The sequence below is a fragment of the Lactuca saligna genome, chromosome 4 (genome assembly GCF_052625555.1).
Source record: "Lactuca saligna cultivar CGN05327 chromosome 4, ASM5262555v1, whole genome shotgun sequence".
Lineage (NCBI taxonomy): Eukaryota > Viridiplantae > Streptophyta > Magnoliopsida > Asterales > Asteraceae > Lactuca > Lactuca saligna.
The window spans coordinates 97,889,830-97,913,326 of record NC_136420.1 but is presented as its reverse complement, the minus strand read 5'-3'; positions in this window follow the sequence as shown (position 1 = coordinate 97,913,326).

The window sequence follows — 23,497 nt, the reverse complement described above, 5'->3', positions numbered from 1 at the left end:
AAATGTTATTCAAATATCCCTTAAACTTTGCGAAACAAGGAATCTTTGTCCATTTACCTCTAAAACAAAAAAGTAGGGTAAAGATTAATCAAGTGCATTCTGATTAACAAACATATGCATCAAAGTAAGTAAAACTGTAGTAGGGTTCAGATTATTAGGTGGATGACTACTTAGTAAAATTAAAATAATATTTTTGTTTAAAAAAATAAGTGTTAGCTTAATTATCTATCTGGAGACGGCAATTTGCGCAATCCATGTGCATTTAAGGGACCCAACTCTAAAATAGAATAAAATTCTTATGACAAATTAAATATTTTTTTATTTTTGTTTTTATAAATTTTTTTACCCAATTAAATGATGATACGTGTTAAATTAATATATTAAAATATCATTAAATAAACATTAAATGTTACACATGTTATTATTTAATTGAATAAAATGATTTGTAGGAACAAAAAGTATAAGAATATTTAGGATATTCAAAAAAAATATCTATCTTTTTTGAATTTAGGAAATGATCAAGATGTTTCAAACATCGAATTTTAGGCAAAATCATTTTTGCTTCGAAAAGTCAGTAAAACCGTTGAGTTCGGCATTTCACACATTTAGTATGATTCGTATATTCTGAGCTTTTTTTTAAACATGTACAATTCACACTATGCATTTCGAACAATGGACTATGCATATTGTAGACAAATTATATTTCGTATTTGTAAGTTTTTTTTTCATTATTTATAGGTTAGGGTTTTAACAATTTCATCTTAAGCATATCGGATACATACTTCTTTTGTTCAAAACGAGTTCATCTAACCATTTATTTAAAGTATTTTTTTTTATCGGAGGGTCCTAGAAGCGAATCAATGGTGTTATGAATTATATTCTTCATATTATGCACATTATGAACATATTCCCCCTAATTGTCCTAAAAGGAAAAAATGTTCAAGATGTTGAAGATGAAGAATGGTGAACGTGTCAAATATACTTACTACTTTTAGAAGATTATAATATGAGTTTTGAATCCCAAAAATAATGGATTGTCCATGTAACATCCCAAGATTTGTAATTTATAGTCCCTGGGGATGGAACGGTAAAGCCATGAAAAAGCCTAAGGGCTAAGTTGCAATTTTGGGACCAGGAGGAGTATGTTGCGCATACATAAGGGTACGCTGAGTGTACTAGGCGCGCCCTAGTACGCTAGGCGTACTCATGTCAGAAGGAAACCCTAATATTTAGGGTTGGGGGCTATATAAACAACCTTATGAGCTCATAACCCTCCCTTACCTCAACTTCCACTGTTTAGAGCTGTTTTCCCCAAACCCTAACCATTTCTTTGAGTGTGTGAGCTTATAGAGTGTATTTTGAGTAGTTATAGAAGAAGGTGTTTCATCAAGGAGTTGGAGAAGGAGAACAAGCTAGTAGATCTGAAGTTGTTTGGTGCCCTAGAAGCTCCGGAAGGTAAAAAGTTTCAAACTTTGTGCTTGTGTGATATAGATCCTGCCATTTTAGCTTTATGGAACCATTTCTTGTCCCAAAAGTCCCAAGTTGGTTCAAGATATGATTTGGACGAAATAAACTGTCCTTCTAGACTCTTGAAGAGGTCCTAAGTGATAAAAATGATGTCCCAATAGCTAAATGTGTCTCATGCATGGAGTAGGAAGGTCTTAATTGATTATGACCATGTGTTAAGAACTTTATGGATGTCCGAAGTCTTATAGGTTTAAGACTTTATGAGTCTTAGGCACATTTGGTCAATGGATCTGAAGTTTGGGCTTAAGTGCTTAAGCTATTAAGCACTTATGAGTTTTAGGCACATTTGGTCGATGGATCTGAAGTTTGGGCTAGTTTTGAATTTGGATCTTAGAATAAGGCCCAAATAGAGAGTTGGGCCCAATTTGGAAAACTGGGCCAATAATGGGCCTTGCATATGTAGACTTGTGGATTATAGATGTAACCCCCGCAGATCCGGGCTAGTCAATTTAGAGGCAATAGGGGTCAAAAATGACTTTTCGACAAAAGATTATTTAGAATGAATAGTCTTAACCAAGTTTTAGAATATGTCACAAGGTTTCCGTACATATAAAGAACGCCGAAATCCGAGTTATAACGAAGAAGTTATGGCCCGCCGAAGTTTTACGGCAAAACCGACACAGCACCGGAAGACGTAAATAGTGAATTTACGATAGAAGACTTTTTAGCCTTAGCAATCTAAACAAAAGTCATAGAATATGTTAAACTAAGAGCGTCGATAAAAAGAACGCCCAAATCTGACTTCGTATGAGGAAGTTATGATTTTTCTAAGATTCGGCTTAGCAGTGTACAACCCGAAACTCGAATTTTAGTTCGAGCGGTTTTTGGCTTACGTGAAATAAATGAGAGTTGAAGATCTCATTAATAGGAACTCAACGGTAAAAAGACAGACGAAAACGGAGTCCGTATGAAGGAGTTACGAATTCTTCGCGGTCATTTAACAGTCTAAACGCCTCGTACTGTTAAATTTAAGATCGGTCGAGAATTAGCTGACGGAGTCAAAATGAAAGTTGTAGATATTATTTTTACCTACGCGTGGATATAAAGAACGTCAAAAACGGAGTTCGTATGTGAAAGTTACGGATTTTAGAAGTCGGAAGTGTGTTGTGCGAAAATGGATGATGTGGCACAATCTTGGCCATTGCTTTCTCCCCAAGTCTTGCCACTAGATGGTGACATGTGGCACCAAGTTCAGCCATTTTCACCCTATAAATACCACCTCTCCCACCCTCATTTTCTTCACACCTTTCCCATTCTTTCTTTTCTTTACTCTCTCTCTAGAACCTCTCTCTAGCCCCAAAATCCCCCGAAAAGCCTAGGGAACCTCCCTAGCACGAGGCGGAAGCCCCGGAGTGCTCGACGGCTTCGAGAAGAAGAGCTTTTCGGCTCGGAAACGCTGCTCCAAGCAAAGCCTGGTTTTCTATAAAACCCGCTGTAAGTGAGCTACATCTACGCTATTTTTAATATAGTTTTTATTTAATTATATGAACGTTATTAAGAACATATAATAAATACTTGGGCTATTATTATGGGTTATATAAGTATTTTTTTTAACGCTTATATAATAGTAATAATAGCTAGACTATTAATTAGTCTCGGCGAATAATAGACTAAAATCTATTGGTGATAATACTAGGTTTCGTCGAAGGAAATTATTTTAAAGTAAACGAAGCGCTGTCCGAGTACCGAGTCACCACCTTCTCAGGTGAGTGCATAGTCCCTTTCATGAACATGATTTTAATACAAGTATTGATTGAAGTATTAATTATATGTTTATGTGCGAGTTAATTGATGTTGCTTGAAATTCGTGTTAAAGAACATACCTGATTATATTTGATAATTTAGGATAAAGAGTAGACCTAAATTAAAAATGAGGAATATTGGGTAGTATATTCTTACGAGTACAAGTGAGTAAAACTCAGAGAATAGAAGTTAGTATATGTCACTTATCCGGGAGTATGGATTAGACATAGTCATTGTCCCTAGTCCGATAATATGGATTAGGCATAATCATTCGTCGTTAATCCGAGAGTATGGATTAGCTATTGTCCCTAGTCCGAGAGTATGGATTAGGCATAATCATTCATCTTTAATCCGAGAGTATGGATTAGTCATTCGTCCCTAGTCCGAGAGTATGGATTTGGTAAATCCGTTCATTTCTGATCCGAGAGTATGGAGTAGGTAAAACGACTAATCTTAGGTCCGAGAGTATGGATAGCCTCGTTGCGAGGATCGACGGGGTGGGATAAGAGTTGTTTATATATATGTATGGTGAAATTGTATATTTTGTGAATTTTAAACTATATATATGGTATAACATTGTGGGATTGAAATCCCTATGTGCTCACCAGGTTTCCCAACCTGACCCACTCAGTTTATTTATACCACAGGTGTTGATATGAAGTGACATTACACTGAGAGATTTAAAGAGATGTAGACCACTAGTGTGAATAATTGTAAGTTCTGTTTATGCTTATGTTCCTGTATTAACGATGACATCCCAAATGTTTTAAAATGAAATAAATACGTTTCTTCGAAAATGTTTTAATAACGTATTTACCATGTTTTTCTGGGAACATATTCCGCAACCTTTTTATAAAATGAAGTACTCTGATTTTTATAAAGCATAAACAAAATCGGTCTTTTCTGGCCGTGATTTTGGGGATGTCACAGTTGGTATCAGAGCATTAGTTTAAGCGAACTAGGAATATGGATTTATTTCTAGACTTAAACTTAGAATGCTAAGCGATGATTGTGAGGTGTGAGCACTAGCTTATTTTAGGAATTATGCCTAAAATGCTTTTATGTGCTAAATACTTGTGCCTGATATGCTGTTAGTTGTTCGGATCTATGGTCTGTTGCCGACCGGATCTGGAAACCTTATGTGTTTAGGATTCTAAACGTACGACTACGATATTAGAACTAGCATATAAACGTTTCGGAGTGATAAGGATGATTTAACCGTCAATCCTAAGTAAAGATCTAGATTCACCTTATTCGGTGTATAGATCAAGATGGCAAGAACCCGTAGCGGAAACGTGAATGCAAATGGGAACAGAAACCAACCCCCAGTGATTGAGCAAATACCGGTGATGGAAGCCGCCCCTGAGTCAGTCACAATGGCCAGAGTGCAAGCGATGATCCAAGCGATGTTGGATCGTCAAATGGAGGAAACTAGACGTTTTCTCCAGCAAAATCATGAGGAAGCCACTATTCAGATCGAACAGCCCGAGTTGAACGAAGGGCAGACTGAGGAAGGAAACTACAGTGGGACTGTTGGTCAAGTCAACCCACCAATAGTTCGACAAAACAACCAAGATGACGAGGTCAAGAGTAATGGATGCAAGTACAAGGATTTTCTGACTTGCAAGCCATCGACTTTCACTGGAAAGGAGGATCCGATCGGGGTCATGGATTGGATCTCGGAGATGGAGTTAGCCTTCATGACATGCGGTTGTAGAAGGAAGCTACAGACCACATTTGCAGTGCGTCAGTTTCGAGGAGGCGCTGTACGTTGGTGGAATACCTTGGGGAAGACTCTGAGCCCTAATGAGCCTCTGCAACTGACATGGGCAGAATTTTTGGTGCAATTCAAACGAAAGTACTGCTCAGCTCAAAACCTGCTTGAGCTAGAGAACCAGTTTCTAACCCTGAAGAAGGGAAGCATGTCAATCGATGAATACACCAACAACTTCACAGAGAAGATGGAGTTCGCCTTGCATCTTGTTCCGGATGAGCTGACGAAAATCGACAAGTACGCAAAAGGACTTCCATGGGAGTACGCGGTGCCAGTGCGTCAAGCACCTACTCTAGAGGCAGCTATCTGGGCTGCCAAGTCTGTCGAAGATATGATCAAGGGAAGAGCCTCCAGCAAGATGGAGGTTGGCGAGAAGAGAAAGTTTGAAGGATCTTCAAGGTCCAGCGAGAAGAGAAAATTCTCGAAGTTTGAAGAAGGAACGCAATGGTGTGACAAGTGTAGAAAGAAGCACATCGGGAAATGCTCTAAATATACGACATGCTTTAAATGCGGGAAGACTGGTCATTACGCCAGCGAATGCACAACCAAGAGAGAAGTCTGCTTTAAGTGTGGAGAAGAAGGACACTTCAAACAAGACTGCCCAAAGAGAGAAGGGGCTACAAAGCCAAATGTACCACCAAAGCCAAAGGCGAGAGCATTTCAAATGATCCTTGACGAAGCAGATGACAATGCAAGGATTCAAGAGTGAAGGCTTGACATCCGAGGATCGAGTTATGGAGTAATCGTGTAGATAGTACCTCACGATGTAGCCCGTTAGAGGCATAGTCTAGGGTGAACTTGAACACCTATGTAACAGTTTCAAGAAATAATATAAAACCTTTGTTTTGTTATCTGATGTGTTAAGTTGTTGTATGGTTTTCTTGTATGGTGACTTGGAAAAACTGCGGGACAATACTTGGGACGAGTATGAGTAGGTGTGAATGGTAGTAGAGGCCTATACTATCGGAAGCACATGACTCACACTTGGATCAGGGAAAGTCACAAGGTTACCAAGAAGCCAGTAATTGATTTCGTTTTATTCAAGTATGCCGTTATCATTGTTTCGGTAATGACTAAGAAGATTGTTGTTATCCCGACCCTAGTGGTCATATCACCTTGAGTCCGACTACGATGAGTAGGTTACGTGGTTCAGAGAACCAAGTTTGATATAGCGTCCGACTTAAACCAAACGATTAATAATCAAAGCGGTCAATAGAAGTATCGCGCTCGTTGGTAGCTAGAAATGCTACATGTTAAAGTATGATTATATCACATTAGAACATGAAGGAAGGCTTAGTCTGTTTTAGAATTTAAGAGACCTAAGTCTAAACGTACATCACATGATGATAGGTCATAATTTGGAGTCTAATATGAGGTAGAGAGCAGGTGCACTATCAAGTATTGCTTACAGTCAATAAGTCTAAGAGATAGACTTGAAGGAATAAAGAAGTTATAATTATTACCTAGGATGAAGAGATGACGTATGGAGTCATTATACGATCCTTGTTTCGTTGATGATTCTGGGACGTAATCATCCTAAGGGGGAGATAATTGTAACGCCCGCAGATCCGGGCTAGTCAATTTAGAGGCAATAGGGGTCAAAAATGACTTTTCGACAAAAGATTATTTAGAATGAATAGTCTTAACCAAGTTTTATAATATGTCACAAGGTTTCCGTACATATAAAGAACGCCGAAATCCGAGTTATAACGAAGAAGTTATGGCCCGCCGAAGTTTTACGGCAAAACCGGCACAGCACCGGAAGACGTAAATAGTGAATTTACGATAGAAGACTTTTTAGCCTTAGCAATCTAAACAAAAGTCATAGAATATGTTAAACTAAGAGCGTCGATAAAAAGAACGCCCAAATCTGACTTCGTATGAGGAAGTTATGATTTTTCTAAGATTCGGCTTAGCAGTGTACAACCCGAAACTCGAATTTTAGTTCGAGCGGTTTTTGGCTTACGTGAAATAAATGAGAGTTGAAGATCTCATTAATAGGAACTCAACGGTAAAAAGACAGACGAAAACGGAGTCCGTATGAAGGAGTTACGAATTCTAAGCGGTCATTTAACAGTCTAAACGCCTCGTACTGTTAAATTTAAGATCGGTCGAGAATTAGCTGACGGAGTCAAAATGAAAGTTGTAGATATTATTTTTACCTACGCGTGGATATAAAGAACGTCAAAAACGGAGGTCGTATGTGAAAGTTACGGATTTTAGAAGTCGGAAGTGTGTTGTGCGAAAATGGATGATGTGGCACAATCTTGGCCATTGCTTTCTCCCCAAGTCTTGCCACTAGATGGTGACATGTGGCACCAAGTTCAGCCATTTTCACCCTATAAATACCACCTCTCCCACCCTCATTTTCTTCACACCTTTCCCATTCTTTCTTTTCTTTACTCTCTCTCTAGAACCTCTCTCTAGCCCCAAAATCCCCCGAAAAGCCTAGGGAACCTCCCTAGCACGAGGCGGAAGCCCCGGAGTGCTCGACGGCTTCGAGAAGAAGAGCTTTTCGGCTCGGAAACGCTGCTCCAAGCAAAGCCTGGTTTTCTATAAAACCCGCTGTAAGTGAGCTACATCTACGCTATTTTTAATATAGTTTTTATTTAATTATATGAACGTTATTAAGAACATATAATAAATACTTGGGCTATTATTATGGGTTATATAAGTATTTTTTTTAACGCTTATATAATAGTAATAATAGCTAGACTATTAATTAGTCTCGGCGAATAATAGACTAAAATCTATTGGTGATAATACTAGGTTTCGTCGAAGGAAATTATTTTAAAGTAAACGAAGCGCTGTCCGAGTACCGAGTCACCACCTTCTCAGGTGAGTGCATAGTCCCTTTCATGAACATGATTTTAATACAAGTATTGATTGAAGTATTAATTATATGTTTATGTGCGAGTTAATTGATGTTGCTTGAAATTCGTGTTAAAGAACATACCTGATTATATTTGATAATTTAGGATAAAGAGTAGACCTAAATTAAAAATGAGGAATATTGGGTAGTATATTCTTACGAGTACAAGTGAGTAAAACTCAGAGAATAGAAGTTAGTATATGTCACTTATCCGGGAGTATGGATTAGACATAGTCATTGTCCCTAGTCCGATAATATGGATTAGGCATAATCATTCGTCGTTAATCCGAGAGTATGGATTAGCTATTGTCCCTAGTCCGAGAGTATGGATTAGGCATAATCATTCATCTTTAATCCGAGAGTATGGATTAGTCATTCGTCCCTAGTCCGAGAGTATGGATTTGGTAAATCCGTTCATTTCTGATCCGAGAGTATGGAGTAGGTAAAACGACTAATCTTAGGTCCGAGAGTATGGATAGCCTCGTTGCGAGGATCGACGGGGTGGGATAAGAGTTGTTTATATATATGTATGGTGAAATTGTATATTTTGTGAATTTTAAACTATATATATGGTATAACATTGTGGGATTGAAATCCCTATGTGCTCACCAGGTTTCCCAACCTGACCCACTCAGTTTATTTATACCACAGGTGTTGATATGAAGTGACATTACACTGAGAGATTTAAAGAGATGTAGACCACTAGTGTGAATAATTGTAAGTTCTGTTTATGCTTATGTTCCTGTATTAACGATGACATCCCAAATGTTTTAAAATGAAATAAATACGTTTCTTCGAAAATGTTTTAATAACGTATTTACCATGTTTTTCTGGGAACAAATTCCGCAACCTTTTTATAAAATGAAGTACTCTGATTTTTATAAAGCATAAACAAAATCGGTCTTTTCTGGCCGTGATTTTGGGGATGTCACAATAGATTTGGTATTGAGCCTTGACCCAATAGAGAGAAAGCACAAAATGGATTGTGTGGACGTTTAGTCAAGATTGATATTCCATGTATTGACTTATTATTCATTATTTTGGATAGTTCAAGATTTTTGGTGAGCCAACAATTCGAGAGTTAGATTCTTCAGTTCGGATCGACATTGCGAGGTGAGTTATTGTAACACCCGGTTCCTGGTACGTATTTAAATTCAAGTAATTTCATGTTTTGCCATGGGACTCGGCGAGTTGGAGGCCCAACTCATCGAGTAGACTCGATTTTGACTGGGGGGTTTAGTGACCTACTCGACGAGTCGGGGGACCGACTCGACGAGTAGAAGCTGTTTGGATGAAACCCTAATATTTAGGGTTTGCACCCTATTTAAACAACTTATCTCGTCCCAAACCAGCATCCATCGTCCTTCTCACTTCCAGAAGACCCTAAACCGAAACCCTAGGCTTGTTTGAGTGTTCTTAAGCCATTTTTGTGAATTTTTGGTGGTTGTGAAGCTTGAGAAGGAGGAAGAGCTTGGGAGTTCAAGTTGAAGCTAGTAGATCCATAGGTTGTGTTCCATTTCTAGCTCATTTGAGGTAAAAAGCTTCAACCTTGACTTTCCATTTGTTAGATCCTCTTTAGTGCTTGAATCTTGTCATTTTTGGGGCATTTTTAAGTCATCTTTGGGTTTGGGGCATTATATAGAGGAATAACTTCAGATCTGGAACATAGGAGGGTTCTCATGGCATAAAGGTGTCAACTTTACTGCCATAAGAGCCCCATGCGTCTTGAAGACTCCATTTTAGGGCTTTTTTAGCTAAATGGCCATGCATGAACGTAAAATTTGTAACTTTACATATAATATGGACCCTAGGATGTCAAATATATGATTTAGATGCTTTGAGACCCACTGAAATCGAATGTATAGTTTTGGAAAAAGAGGGGCTCGATGAGTCGTTCATGGGACTCGGCGATTCGGGTCGTATTTCCCCATCAAATCCTTTTGTTGATGGACCAGATGCTAAGATAGAAGAACACTCAGCTTTCTAGGACTCATTAGGGACCTAGAAATCATGGAACTCAGCGAGTATATGTGCAGACTCGATGAGTTCAAGGCAATGTCCCAACCACTTGAAGACGGACTCAATGAGTTCAAGGAGAACTCGGCAAGTTATAGACTAACCACCTTCATACGGATGAGGATGAACTCGACGAGTTCAAGGATGAACTCGGCGGGTCCATGGAAGAAGGTGTCGATGATCGTTTGAAGGTAAACTCGTCGAGCTCTTGCTAAACTCGAAGAGTAGGGACGAGGTTGTTACATTTTGTGGACGTGGGGACTCGACGAGTTGGTGAACTAACTCGGCGAGTCTAGTCAACCAAAGTTGACTTTGACCAGTATTTTGACTTTGACTTTGATTTGGAATTTAGTGACCCTTATAAGGGTTATGAGTATGAAATGGTAATGTAGAAAGGATGTCCTGTAGTCGTGTAGGGATTAAGGAGTCGAGAAGAGTCGATTTTCGTACCGAGGATAGTGCAGTCACTACATGACATTGAGGTGAGTTACCCTCCAGTAGAAGTGGGTCTAAGGCACCAAGGCCAACCCACTAGTAGTTGATTATAGTTGAAGTGATTGTATTTGTGATAATCATCTACTTTGCTACTACCCTGGTATGTTTATGTGTTAGCATGATACATTATATGTGATAGTAGTAGTAATAAGGGGAATAGTCCCCGATTACCGGTCGATAGGACCAAAGGGGTAGTTTAGTACCAACTATGCTAGACAATATGATTATGTTGTGTTAGTATGCTATAGTAGTAGGGGATGAAATAGTCCCTGTAACCGGTTGAGATAAACCAGAGGGGTAAGTCGGACACCCCGGTATGTCTGACATCGGTAGGTCGGGCACCTAGATATGCATGTGTAACACCCAGAATTAGAAAAGACCAAGAGCGGAAAGAAAAGCCCTAAGTCGAAAGAGTCAACTTATCGATTCCAAGGAAGAACTCGACGAGTCGGAGTGGGCTCCGTGTGAAAGATTAAGTGACCAACTCGACGAGTCTGGTCTGCGTTAGGAAACCCTAATTCCGGGACTTGGTACCCTATTTAAGCATCTCATTCTCTTCCCTAGGGTTCATTTGCGGTCACTATAGTACAGAAATCGAAACCCTAGCCACCCAACCTCATTCTTGAGCTAGTTTCTTACCTTGTGAGTGAATTGAAGCTTGGAGAAGGAAGAAGGACCTTGGTGGTGAAAGAAGGAGATATAGATCCAGAGTTGGTGTAGCATTTCAGACCATTTGGAGGTAAAAAGCTTATGCCTTGACTATTAATCATTTAGATCCCTTTCTAGCATAAATATTGTCACATTTGGACCATTTCCAAGGGCAATCCGAACTTTGAGCCTTGAGGACGAAAAGGACTTGAGATCTGAGCATTTCTGAGCTTGAGGAGCTCTGAGGGGGTAGCTTTACCCAACCATAGCCTCATTCCATAACCTAGACCTTCATATTTGCTTGGATTTGGTGTTCTAGCTTCATAACACGTTGCATGCACGTAAAGTTAGCAACTTTACGTGCAATGTTAACATTTGGAGTCCAGATCTATGGGTTGGAGGTGTTAGAATGGATTGTAATCGACAAAATAGAGATGTCACAAGGAGGATTCGGCGAGTCAGTTCATGGAATTGGCGAGTCGGGTCGTAAACCCAAACCTTTCTGTTTATGAGTCAGTCAGTGAGTGGGGTTAGTGAGGATTCAATCAGTCTGGACCCATAATGATCATCAAGATCATAGCACTCGATGAGTTCAATGAGGAACTCGGTGAGTCCAAGACAATCTTTTTAGTTATGAAGATGAACTCGACGAGTTGTTTATAAAACTCAGCGAGTCAAAGCCTAGAAATTCATGCTATGATGATGAACTCGACGAGTTCAAGGATGAACTCGGCGAGTCGGTTGAAGATGGTCCCGAAGTGTTAGTTGAAGGAGAACCCATCGAGTTATTTCCAGATTCAACGAGTGGATTCGGGGTTGTTTTGAGATAGAAGAGCATGGACTCGACGAGTTGGTAGAACAACTCGGCGAGTCGGGTTAACTAGAAGGTTGACTTTGACCAGGACTTTGACCAGAGTTGACTTAGTTGACCTCGGGAGGACAGTTTATGCTAAGTGTTATTATTGGTATTGGTAGCTCAAGGAGCTAGAGGAGTAGTATTTCGGAGAGTTTTTGGTTAGCATCCAGAGGGTTATCGGTCGAGTTCAACAGTTTAGGTGAGTTTTCCTTCTAGTAGGAATGGGTCTACGACCACAATGCCGACGCGTTTAGATAGCAGTAGTTCCAGACTTTGGTCCGATGTAGTAGTTCAGTATGCTTGATGTCTTTGTGATTCAGGCATGTTTATGTGTTAGTTAGTCCGGACCTCGGTTCGATGCAATATGCAGTATATGTTCTTATGTTATATGTTATGATCATTTTATGCTATGTTCAGTTAGTCTGAACTTTGGTCCGATGCAGTGGGCAAGGCCCAAGTTAGTCCGGACTTCGGTCCGATGCAGGGGGCAAGGCTCTAGTTAGTCCGGATTTCGGTCCGATGCAGGGGGCAAGGCCCCAGTTATTCCGAACTTCGGTCCGATGCAGTGGGCAAGGCCTAGTATGTGCTCTATATGTTATTGTATGGTATGTAGTAGTTTGGGGGAGCTCACTAAGCTTCGTGCTTATAATTTTCAGTTTTGCTTTTAGGTACTTCCGGTAGCGAAGGGAAGAGCTCGGAATGATCGCATGGCACACACCATAGTTAGTCAGCCTGGGATGTTTTACTCTGATGATAAGAATATATTTTGAATTAACACTCTGATTTTATGTTATGATTCATGTTATGGATTGACAATTGTGGTTTAAGTAATGTTTTTCAAACGAAGTTTTTAGTCATGATTTTTGGGTCGTTACAGCATGACAATATGTTTATTGTAGAATATGTGGTATGGTGGGGGAAATCATTAAGCTTCGTGCTTATAGTTTTTAGTTTTGTTTCAGGTACCTCTTCGTCGAAGGGGAAGGAGCCGGCACGGTAGCAGCGCATCACATACACACACTGGGTTCCGCATTATGAGATCTATGGGATTGTAGTATGATTTTATTATTGTTTGATGTTATGATTTTGAGACATGTTTATTATGGTTTTATGGATTGTTATGATATCGACAATTTTTTTCAGTAAATGGTTTTATAAGTTAATTGATTAAAAATGAAATTTTTGGACTCGAAATTTGGGATGTTACAAGTTGGTATCAGAATCTTGGTTTGAGGGATTCAGACACACCTTCGGGGGTGTCTGGACTCAAATTGAGGGGTTGCAAGATTTTTTTCCACAAAAAATGGTTTTCTAAAAGTTAAAGCAAAAAGGTTTTGAAAAAGAACAAGGTGTGTGATACGCGCGACCAGCCGAGCTCATGTAAGTTTTCCCCAAAATACCTATACATGTTATGTTATGTTATGAGAGGATTGTGAGAACTGCATGCTAGAATAGGGATAAGGATCTAGGAAGATGCATGTTATGCCTTTTGTATATGCTTATTGAGTTGTATGATGGCCTGAATAGGATATGCTTGGTATGGTTACTTAATGCTTGAATATTGCTTGCTTTGTGCTTTTATGAGTTCTAGTTATCTGTAGCTAATTAGTAAACGAATACGTTAAGTTGCATATTGCGAGGACTAAATAATTTTAGAAGGTTAGGTCCAGCCCTATTGCGCAGCTCTTGTCTGAGTCCAATCATTGTAGGGTAGGGCCATTCATTCGAAGAATTATATGGTCTTAGCGATATGTAATGGTATTCACAAATTAGTTAGGTAAAGGAACCAGGAATTCCTTATGCAACTGATGGCAGAGAGTAGGACAAAGAGTTAGCCTAGGGTAAGTCTACGATGAGATTAGTATAGAGAGCAGTAGCAGTAAAGGGACTTGGTAAAGTCGAGGTAGTCCTTAAGGAAAGTACGGATAAATGTGGAAGGTAGTATGGGCCCGTACTAATGAAAGCAGAGGATCCATACCCGAGTCAAGGGGGGGGGGGGGGTTCGAGATGGAACCAAGGAACTTATAGAGAGTGTAGGACCTCTAGAGATTATGCATGACCCTGACATTTATGTATTTTGTTTCAGAATGGTGATGATTACGTGTCACGGAGCAGGAGGATCGGGATCAGGGTCAGGATCAGGATCAGGATCAGGATTAGGTTCGGGTTCGGGTTTTGAGCCAGTGGATGAGAGACTACGTAAGTTCATAACATCAGAGATCACAACAGGTATCCTTGTAGCGACACCAGTTATCTTTGGGTCGATCAAGGAAGGGATCGTAGAGATGATAGAGGATCGCCTCATGGCATTCAGGAGCGACATGGCATCTAGCAAGTCAGGGTCACACGCACACTGCCTTTCAAGGACTTCTGGGGGAGTGGTGCGCCGAATTTGCATGGGGCGAAAGACCCCATCATGGCCAGGAGATGGATTGTAGACATAGTGTCTGCCAGTTAACTACCCTGGGGGGGGGGGGTCGAAGGTTCGGTTTGCTGTTGGATGTTTGAGAGATAGGGCCAGGGATTGGTGGGAGTCAGTTGATGACTCTCTGGGAGCCTCAGTTATCGAGGCTATGACCTGGGACTTTGTGACCAGGTTCAGGGCGGAGTTTGTGGCGGTGGTGGAGCTTTAGCAGCTGGCTAGGGAGTTTCTTGATATGAGGCAAACTACTGAGACGGTGGCAGATATTACCGCCAAGTTTCAGGAGAGGGCTTTTTTGGTACCTCAGTATGCAAGAGATGAGGAGATGCGGAAGACCCGCTACCATGATATGTTGACGGCTGATATCCAGGAGCATGTCAGCTACTCAGTGTGCCCGACCCTAGAGTCCATGATTGCCAGGGCAAGGGATAGGGAGATCGATATAGAGCACCTCCGGAAGAGGAAGTCGGAGACTCAGTAGGGTACTGGGGTTTCAGGGAAGAAACCCAAGGGATTCGACTCTAAGTCAAAGGGCCATCAGGGCCGGAGCCGATGGGGGAAGTGCGGCAAGCCACATGATGGGGCATGTAGACTAGGTTCATCGGGCTGCTATAAGTGCGGCAAGATGGGGCACTTCAGCAAGGATTGTATTGACCCTGCTCCTACCATTCATACATTAGAGCTGATGTGTTTCCATTGCAACCAGCGAGGCCACAAAAGGGCCAATTGCCCGAGGTTGACAGCAGCGGCAGCCGCGCCAGTAGCAACGCTAGCTCCAGCGACCTTACAGATCACTGATGGCCGGCAGGGAAAGGCAGAGGCTCTAGTGGTGAGGAGTCGAGCCTTCCATTTGACTACCGAGGAGGCATGCGCTACACCCGATGTGGTGATAGGTATGATATCTTCTCCCTAGCTTTTATTTTATGTTGATTATGATATTGATGTACCATGTATTATATTTTGTTTAGGATCGTTCCATTTGAACTGTATCCCAGTTCAGGTGTAGTTTGATTCGGGTGTTACCCGATCATTTGTCTCTCTTACACTTAGCAAGAGGTTCCCTGAGTCATCGGGCATGTTGGATTGCCCTCTAGAGGTCGAGATTGCGGACGATCGATTAGTGTGACCATCAGAGGTTTTCAGGGATTGTGTTTTAAGTTTGTTCGAGGAGTGCTACTTGGTAGACTTGGTTCCCATACCATTACGGGGGAACAAGGTTATTATAGGCATGGATTGGTTGAGCCCCAATAGGGCAGTGATCGACTGTGCGCAACAGTTGGTCCGGGTCAGGACCCCAAGTGAGGGAGCGCTGATGATTCAGAGCGAGAGGCCACAACATGGACCAACTTTATGTTCAGCAGCGAGGGCTAGGCGCTACCTCCAGCAGGGTTGCGCAGGGTTTGTTGCATATGTTATTGATACCCGCGAGGCGAGTAAGGCAACGGTGATTGATGTACCAATGGTGCGAGAGTACGCGGATGTATTTCTAAAGGAGCTACCATCAGATAGACTTGAGGTCAGGCTACCATCAGATTAGGTTCAGAGAGGAGGATGTACAGAAGACTGCTTTCCGGACTTGCTATGGCCACTACGAGTTCGTGGTGATGCCCTTCGGGCTCACTAATGCTCCTACTGCGTTCATGGACCTCATGAACCGCGTATGCAAACCGATGTTGGATCGGTTCTTGATAGTTTTCATTGACGGCATCTTGGTTTATTCCAAGACGTAGGAGAAGCATGAGGAGCACTTACGAGAGGTGTTAGATACCCTGTGGAGGGAGAGCTTGTATGCCAAGTTCTCCAAGTGCGAGTTCTGGTTGTGCAGGTGTAATTTCTTGGGCACCTTGTCAACAGAAAGGGATTTTGGTTGACCTGGCCAAGGTGGAGGCCGTGATGAGATGGGAGGTTCCGAAGTCTCCATCTAAGATCCGGAGTTTCCTGGGATTAGCAGGCTATTATCGGATATTCATTCAGGATTTCTCCAAGATAGTTGTGCCCTTGACTCGGCTGATGAAGAAAGCCATTACATTTCCCTGGGGCCTGAGCAGCAGGTAGCATTCGAGACTTTGAGATAGAGGCTATGCAAGGCACCGATCCTCGCCCTGCCAGAGGGCACAGAGGATTTTGTAGTGTACTGCGATGCGTACATTTCGGGTGTGGGAGCAGTACTGGTGTAGAGAGGGCACGTTATCGCCTACGCCTCGAGGCAGCTGAAGCCTCACGAAGCGAACTACTCGACGCATGATCTGGAGTTCGGGGCAGTCGTCTTTTCTCTCAAGATTTGGAGACATTACCTCTATGGGGTCCGTGGTACCATTTAAACGGATCACAAGAGATCCTATACCACCCAGGGAAGGCAAATGTGGTGACCGATGCTCTTAGCCGCAAGGCTGCCCCGATCAGATATATTTGCCTGCGGATGACAGTAGTGACTCCAATGTTGGGGCAAATCCAAGAGGCCCAATAGGAGGCGATGAAGGAGGAGAATCAGAAGAGCGACCATATTGTAGGGAAGGTTTCCTCCTTCGACTATGATAGTCGTGGGTTGTTGACTCTACACCGTAGGGTGTAGGTCCCATATCATGGAGGTGTGCGCCGGGTGCTGATGGAGGAGGCGCACAAATTTAGGTTTTCCATTCATCCAAGAGTGAAGAATATGTATAGGGATCTCCGTCCTGATTACTAGTGGCTCTGCATGAAGCGGGATGTAGCCTGGTACGTCGAGAGATGCCTAACCTGCAGGAAGGTCAAGGCAGAGCACTAGAGACCTCACGGAAAGACGCAGCCGTTGGACAACCCCATGTGGAAATGGGAAGATGTTACTATGGATTTCATCACCAAGCTGCCCAAGACCGAACGAGGAGTAGATTCGATGTGGGTCATTGTGGATCGGTTGACTAAGAGTGCCCATTTCATACAGATCTAGGAGAGCATATTGGCCGAGAAGTTGGCCAACATCTCCATACGGGAGGTTGTGGCCCGACACAGAGTGCCAGACTCCGTGATTTCTGACAGAGACGTGAGGTTTACTTCCAGATTCTGGAAGAAATTTTACGACGAGTTGGGTACTCGTCTGCATCTTAGTACCGCCTTCCACCCGCAGCGGATGGTCAAAGCGAGCGGTCCATCCAAACATTGGGGGATATGCTACGGGCCTGTGTATTAGACTTCGGTGGTAGCTGGGATAACTATTTCCCTTTGGCTGATTTCTCCTACAACAACAGCTATCACGCGAGTATTGACCGCCCTCCCTTCGATATGCTGTACGGGAGGAAGTGCAGGACCCCGATATGTTTGGGCGAGGTTAGACAGTGGGTCATGGGGAGCACCGAAGTGGTGCTCAAGACGATGGAGAGGATTCAGAAGGTTCGGAGCAGGCTTCAGACTGCTCAGAGTTGGCAGAAAAGTTATGCCGACAAGCATCATTCAGATTTGGAGTTTCAGGTCGGAGATATGGTCCTCCTGAAGTGTCACCTTGGAAAGGTGTCATCCGATTCAGGATGTAGGGCAAGTTGGGCCCCAGGTACATTGGCCCTTTCCGAGTTGCAGCCCGGGCGGGCTAGGTGGCATATAGGTTGGATCTGCCAGCCGAGCATATCCAGATTCATAGTACCTTCCATGTGTCCCAGCTACGGAAGTGCCTGGTAGACGACTCTATGGTGGTACCTCTTGAGGATATTCAGGTGGATGACAACCTGAACTACATCGAGCGACCGGTAACCATTCTAGATATGAAGACGAAGGCACTAAGGAACAAGGATGTTGAGTTGGTGAAGGTACAGTGGCAGCACCGTAAGGGCTCAGAATGGACTTGGGAGCCGGAGGAAGAGATGAGGGAGCACTACCCCGAGCTTTTTTCGGATTCAGCAGCAGACTTCGAGGACGAAGTCTAAAATAATTGGGGGAGATTTTTAACACCTGGTTTCGGGTACGTATTTAAATTCAAGTAATTTCATGTTTTGCCTTGGGACTCGTCGAGTTGGAGGTCCAACGCATCGAGTAGACTCGATTTTGACTGGGAAGTTTAGTGACCTACTTGACGAGTCGGGGGACCGACTTGACGAGTAGAAGCTATTTGGATGAAACCCTAATATTTAGTGTTTGCACCTATTTAAACAACTTATCTCTTCCCAAACCAGCCTCCATCGTCCCTCTCACTTCCAGAAGACTCTAAACTGAAACCTTAGCCTTGTTTGAGTGTTCTTAAGCCATTTTTGTGCATTTTTAGTGGTTGTGAAGCTTGAGAAGGAGGAAGGAGCTTCGGAGTTCAAGTTGAAGCTAGTAGATCCAGAGGTTGTGTTCCAAATCTAGCTTATTTGAGGTAAAAAGCTTCAACCTTGAATTTCCATTTGTTAGATCCTCTTTAGGGCTTGAGTCTTGTCATTTTTGGGGCGTTTCTAAGTCATCTTCGGGTTTGGGGCATTATATAGAGGAATAACTTCAGATTTGGAACATAGGAGGGTTCTCATGGCATAAGGGTGTTAACTTTACTACCATAAGATCCCCATGCATCTTGAAGACTCCATTTTAGGGCCTTTTGAGCTAAATGGCCCATGCATGAACGTAAAGTTTGTAACTTTACGTATAATATGGACCCTAGGATGTTAGATCTATGATTTAGATGCTTTGAGACCCAATGAAATCGACTTTATAGTTTTGGACAAAGAGGGGCTCGATGAGTCGTTCATGGGACTCTGCGATTCGGTTCGTATTTCACCATCAAATCCATCTGGTTATGGACCAGATGCTAAGATAGAAGAACACTCAGTTTTCTAGGACTCATTAGGGACATGGAAATCATGGAACTCGGCAAGTATATGTGTGAACTCGGCCAGTTCAAGGTAATGTCCCAACCACTTGAAGACGGACTCGATGAGTTCAAGGAGAAATCGAATAGTCATAAACTAACCACCTTCATACGGATGAGGATGAACTCGGCGAGTCCGTTGAAGAAGGTTTCGATGATCGTTTGAAGGTAAACTCGTCGAGCTCTTACCCTCCAGTAGAAGTGGGTCTAAGGCACCAAGGTCGGCCCACTAGTAGTTGATTATAGTTGAAGTGATGTTCTTTGTGATAATCGTCTTCTTTGCTACTACATGTTATGTTTATATGTTAGCATGATACGTTATATGTGATAGTGGTAGTAATGAGGGGAATAGTCCTCGATTACCGGACGATAGGACCAAAGGGGTACTTTAGTACCAACCATTCTAGACAATATGATTTTGTTTTGTTAGTATGCGATGGTAGTGGGGGGTAAAATAGTACCCGTAACCGATTGAGATAAACCATAGGGGTAGGTCGGACTCACTGGTATGTCTGATAGGGGTAGGTTAGGCACCCTGATATGCCTAGCAGGGTAGGTCGGGCACACAGATATGCCTGAAAATATGTTTATAGTAGGATATGTGGTATGGTGGGGGAACTCACTAAGCTTCGTGCTTACAGTTTTCAGTTTTGTTTCAGGTACCTCTTCGCCGAAGGGGAAGGAGCCGACGCGGTTGCAGCGCATCACATACATACACTCGGTTCAGCATTTTGAGATCTATGGGATTGTACTCTGATTTTATTATTGTTCGATGTAATGATTTTGATACATGTTTATTATGGTTTGAGTAAATTACACAAATAGTCCCTAAGGTTTAGGTAATTTGCACGTTTGGTCCCCAACTTAATTTTTTAACTCGGAACGTCCCTACTGTTTGTTTTTGTTATGCTTTTGGTCCCTGTCTTACCTAAACAGATTATTTTTCCCATGATCTTTTAATTTATTTAAATAACACACCCCCAACCCCACCCCTTATCTTACCATACCTACCTCATCATTTTTCCCTATTTAAATAATAGTCTTTTTAAGTAAGATAGGGAGCAAGTGCGTAACAAAAACAAATTGTAGGGACCAAGTGTGTAATAAAAACAAACAGTAGGGATCTTCCGAATTAAAAAAATAAGTTAGGGACCAAACGTGCAAATTACCCCAAACCATAGGGACCATTCGTGTAATTTACTCTTATGGTTTTATGGATTATTATGATATCGGAAATGTTTTTAGAAAATGGTTTTATAAGTTAATTGATTAAAAACGAAATTTTTGGACTCGATTTGGGATGTTATAGTTGTCCTCACTATGCTCAAGGGTCTAAGGCACCAAGGCCGGCCTTTTGCATTATTATTCAGATTAGTTGTTGTTATGAGATGTTAGATCGATATCCTGGTAGATAGGATGGTTATGTTTAGTGACCTGTAGTTTGGCCTGACTGTCTATATGCTGGTTGGAGATTACCTATGTATGTGCACATGATTGATTGGTAGTTGAGGGTATTCCATCCGGAGGATGATAGGACCCTAGTATGTTGTCTCTATAGACTGTTTTATGATTATCTGATATAGGTGAACATGTTTGATTGGTTATGGGGCATTGCAACCGATGGTTGTGGGCCTAGAGTATTCTATCTTGAGGATGACTGGACTCGTTATGTGTGATTATCTATTATATATGTATTGTGTGTGTGCATTCCAACCCGATGGTTATGGGCCGAGAGTATTCCATCCCGAGGATGACTGGACTCATAGTACGTGGGCATTCCAACCTGATGGTTGTGGGCTTGGGGTATTCCATCCCGATGAATGATTGGACCCATAGTATTTGTTATATATGTATTGTGTGTGTCGGCATTACAACCCAATGGTTGTGGGCTAAGAGTATTCCATCCTGAGAATGATTGGACCCGTAGTAGGTGGGCATTCCAACCCAATGGTTGAGGGCCTGGGGTATTCCAATCCGATGGTTGATTTGACCCATTATATGTTGGCATTCCAACCCAATGGTTGAGGGGTTTGTGGTATTCCATCCCAATGGATGATTGGACCCATAGTATGTTGTTTGTTATTGTATGTGTATTGTTGTTGTATGAATATTTTGGGGGTAACTCACTAAGACTTTGAGCTAACATTTACCGATTATTGTTTCAGGCACAACGGATGACCGCGGGAAGGAGAGGGCATGACCATAAACTTCCTCGATTTATGATCATGATTTCTGGGAATTCTGATATGAAACTATTTTGAAAACACTTCGTAATAATTAATGATTTTAATTGGTTTAAAAAGTTTTAAATTGTCTTGAATTTTTATGGATGTTACAGTCCAGTTGATCTATCAAACTCAAAAGTGTTGGTTTTTCTAGTTATTCACATTTGGGGATGGATTCTAGTCCTCCATGTCCAACATATTGAAGTAAATCCATACACTTGGTCATCGGTGAAGTTAAGAAATTCTATATGGGGTTTTAACTTATTGAAATGGTGGATCATCATTTGAGCCATTTAAATTCAAAGTTAAACATGGATTAGTGATAGTTTTTAAGTGTGGCTTCAACGGTTCCACATCCAAATTAGTAGAGAAAATCCACTCTAGTGGTTCTTTATGGAGCTTTGAAGATTTTAATTATGAATATGTGGGTCATCCCTCTAATTGATGGATCGATATTGTTAATGGTGTTAATTAAGATGGAGTTATATATTTAAACAAAGTGTTAGGCCCTTTGTAACAAAGTTTTAGACCCTTTATGCTATTTCTTTGACCTTATGGTCCAATAAAGTTTGTGTATTGATCATAAAGCAACCATGCAAGAGTTTTCTAGGTCATCTGGTCCCTTTTTGGGTTAGGGTTTTAGATCTAGGATTTTAAAGGCTAGAGAATGTATAAAGTTGGAAGCTTTATGCATAACCTTAATCGATCCAAATATGAGCTTTGGAGCTCTGAAAATAAGATTTAAGTGCTTAATGAATTAAGCTGGTCATGACGTTACCATGACGTGGCAATGTTGTTGCCACGACGTAGCGGTGATGGATTTTACGACTGTTCTGGCGTTTAGCCACCACGACATGGTCATGATGCTGGCCATGCCATGGTGACTCGATGGTTGAATTTTGACCGTTGCATTCTTGCCCAAGTTTGACTTAAGGTCAAACTTTAGGGTTCATGCCTTAGATTGAGGATTTCTCCTTATTTGGCTAAGTGGGTGTGGCATTGATTTATTTATAACATCCTAAAAATATTATGTAACTTCCCCAAAATTAAGACTCAAAATTTTGATTTTTAAATTAATAAAACCATTATCCAAAACAATATCATAAAACAATAGTGAATTAGAGTGTGTCAATAACATCCAAGTAAATGAAAGTCATGTAAAATGGGGAACAATGTGGTGTGTGCAATGCAATCAGCCCGAGCTCTTCCCTTTCGAACCAGAAGTACCTGAAAAATAAACTAAAAACCATAAGTGTAAAGCTTAGAGAGTTCCCCAAAATACCATATACCATACATATCAAACATATAATGGGCCCCGCTAGTCATCGGGGCCCCGCTCGAAATTGAACCCCGCTCGGAACAGATATGTCAGTCATCAATCCCCGCTCGGTATACATACAAATACATAAACACATGCAAAAATCACAAAGATAAATATCATAAAATATAATCATCAGGCCCTACCCGATAAACATATCAGAAAACATACATGAAAAGTCACACACACAATCCTAATCATAATAAACCATGGGTCGGCATTGGTGTCTTCGACCTGCAAAATATAGTGATGAAACTCACCTTAATAAGAAGAAAGGAAATCCTGTGCCCGAACCTGCTGCACAACGACTCCTCACACTAAACACAATCAATACCATTCCTTATTACATTCTTAAAGTCAAACTCATAAGACATGAGACCCAATAATGGCGCAAGCCAAAACTAGGCCCACTAATGGTCAAACCTAATTAGAGAGTCCTAAGGCCGAAAGAATAACCTATCTTCCTAAAAGGTAAAAAAAAAACCATTTTACCCTTCCCAAAATTGGTCCAACAACTCATGACCCAATTCCCAAAAGGCTTAGGGCCCGAAAGGCCCAAAATGGACTCCCTGGGGAGTACGCCCCACGTACTAGAAATGTATGCCTCACGTACCGACTGTCGAAGCACAATGTACAAGTTCTCAATGCACAGTCCACACATTAAACTGAGTGTACTCCTACGTACGCCCAACGTACTCTTCAGATGCCAAAACTCACCATTAAGCCCTTAATGGTTAAGAACAGGGCACCCAAACCCAAATCTGAGCCTAAAGAGATGTCTTAACTCATAAAGT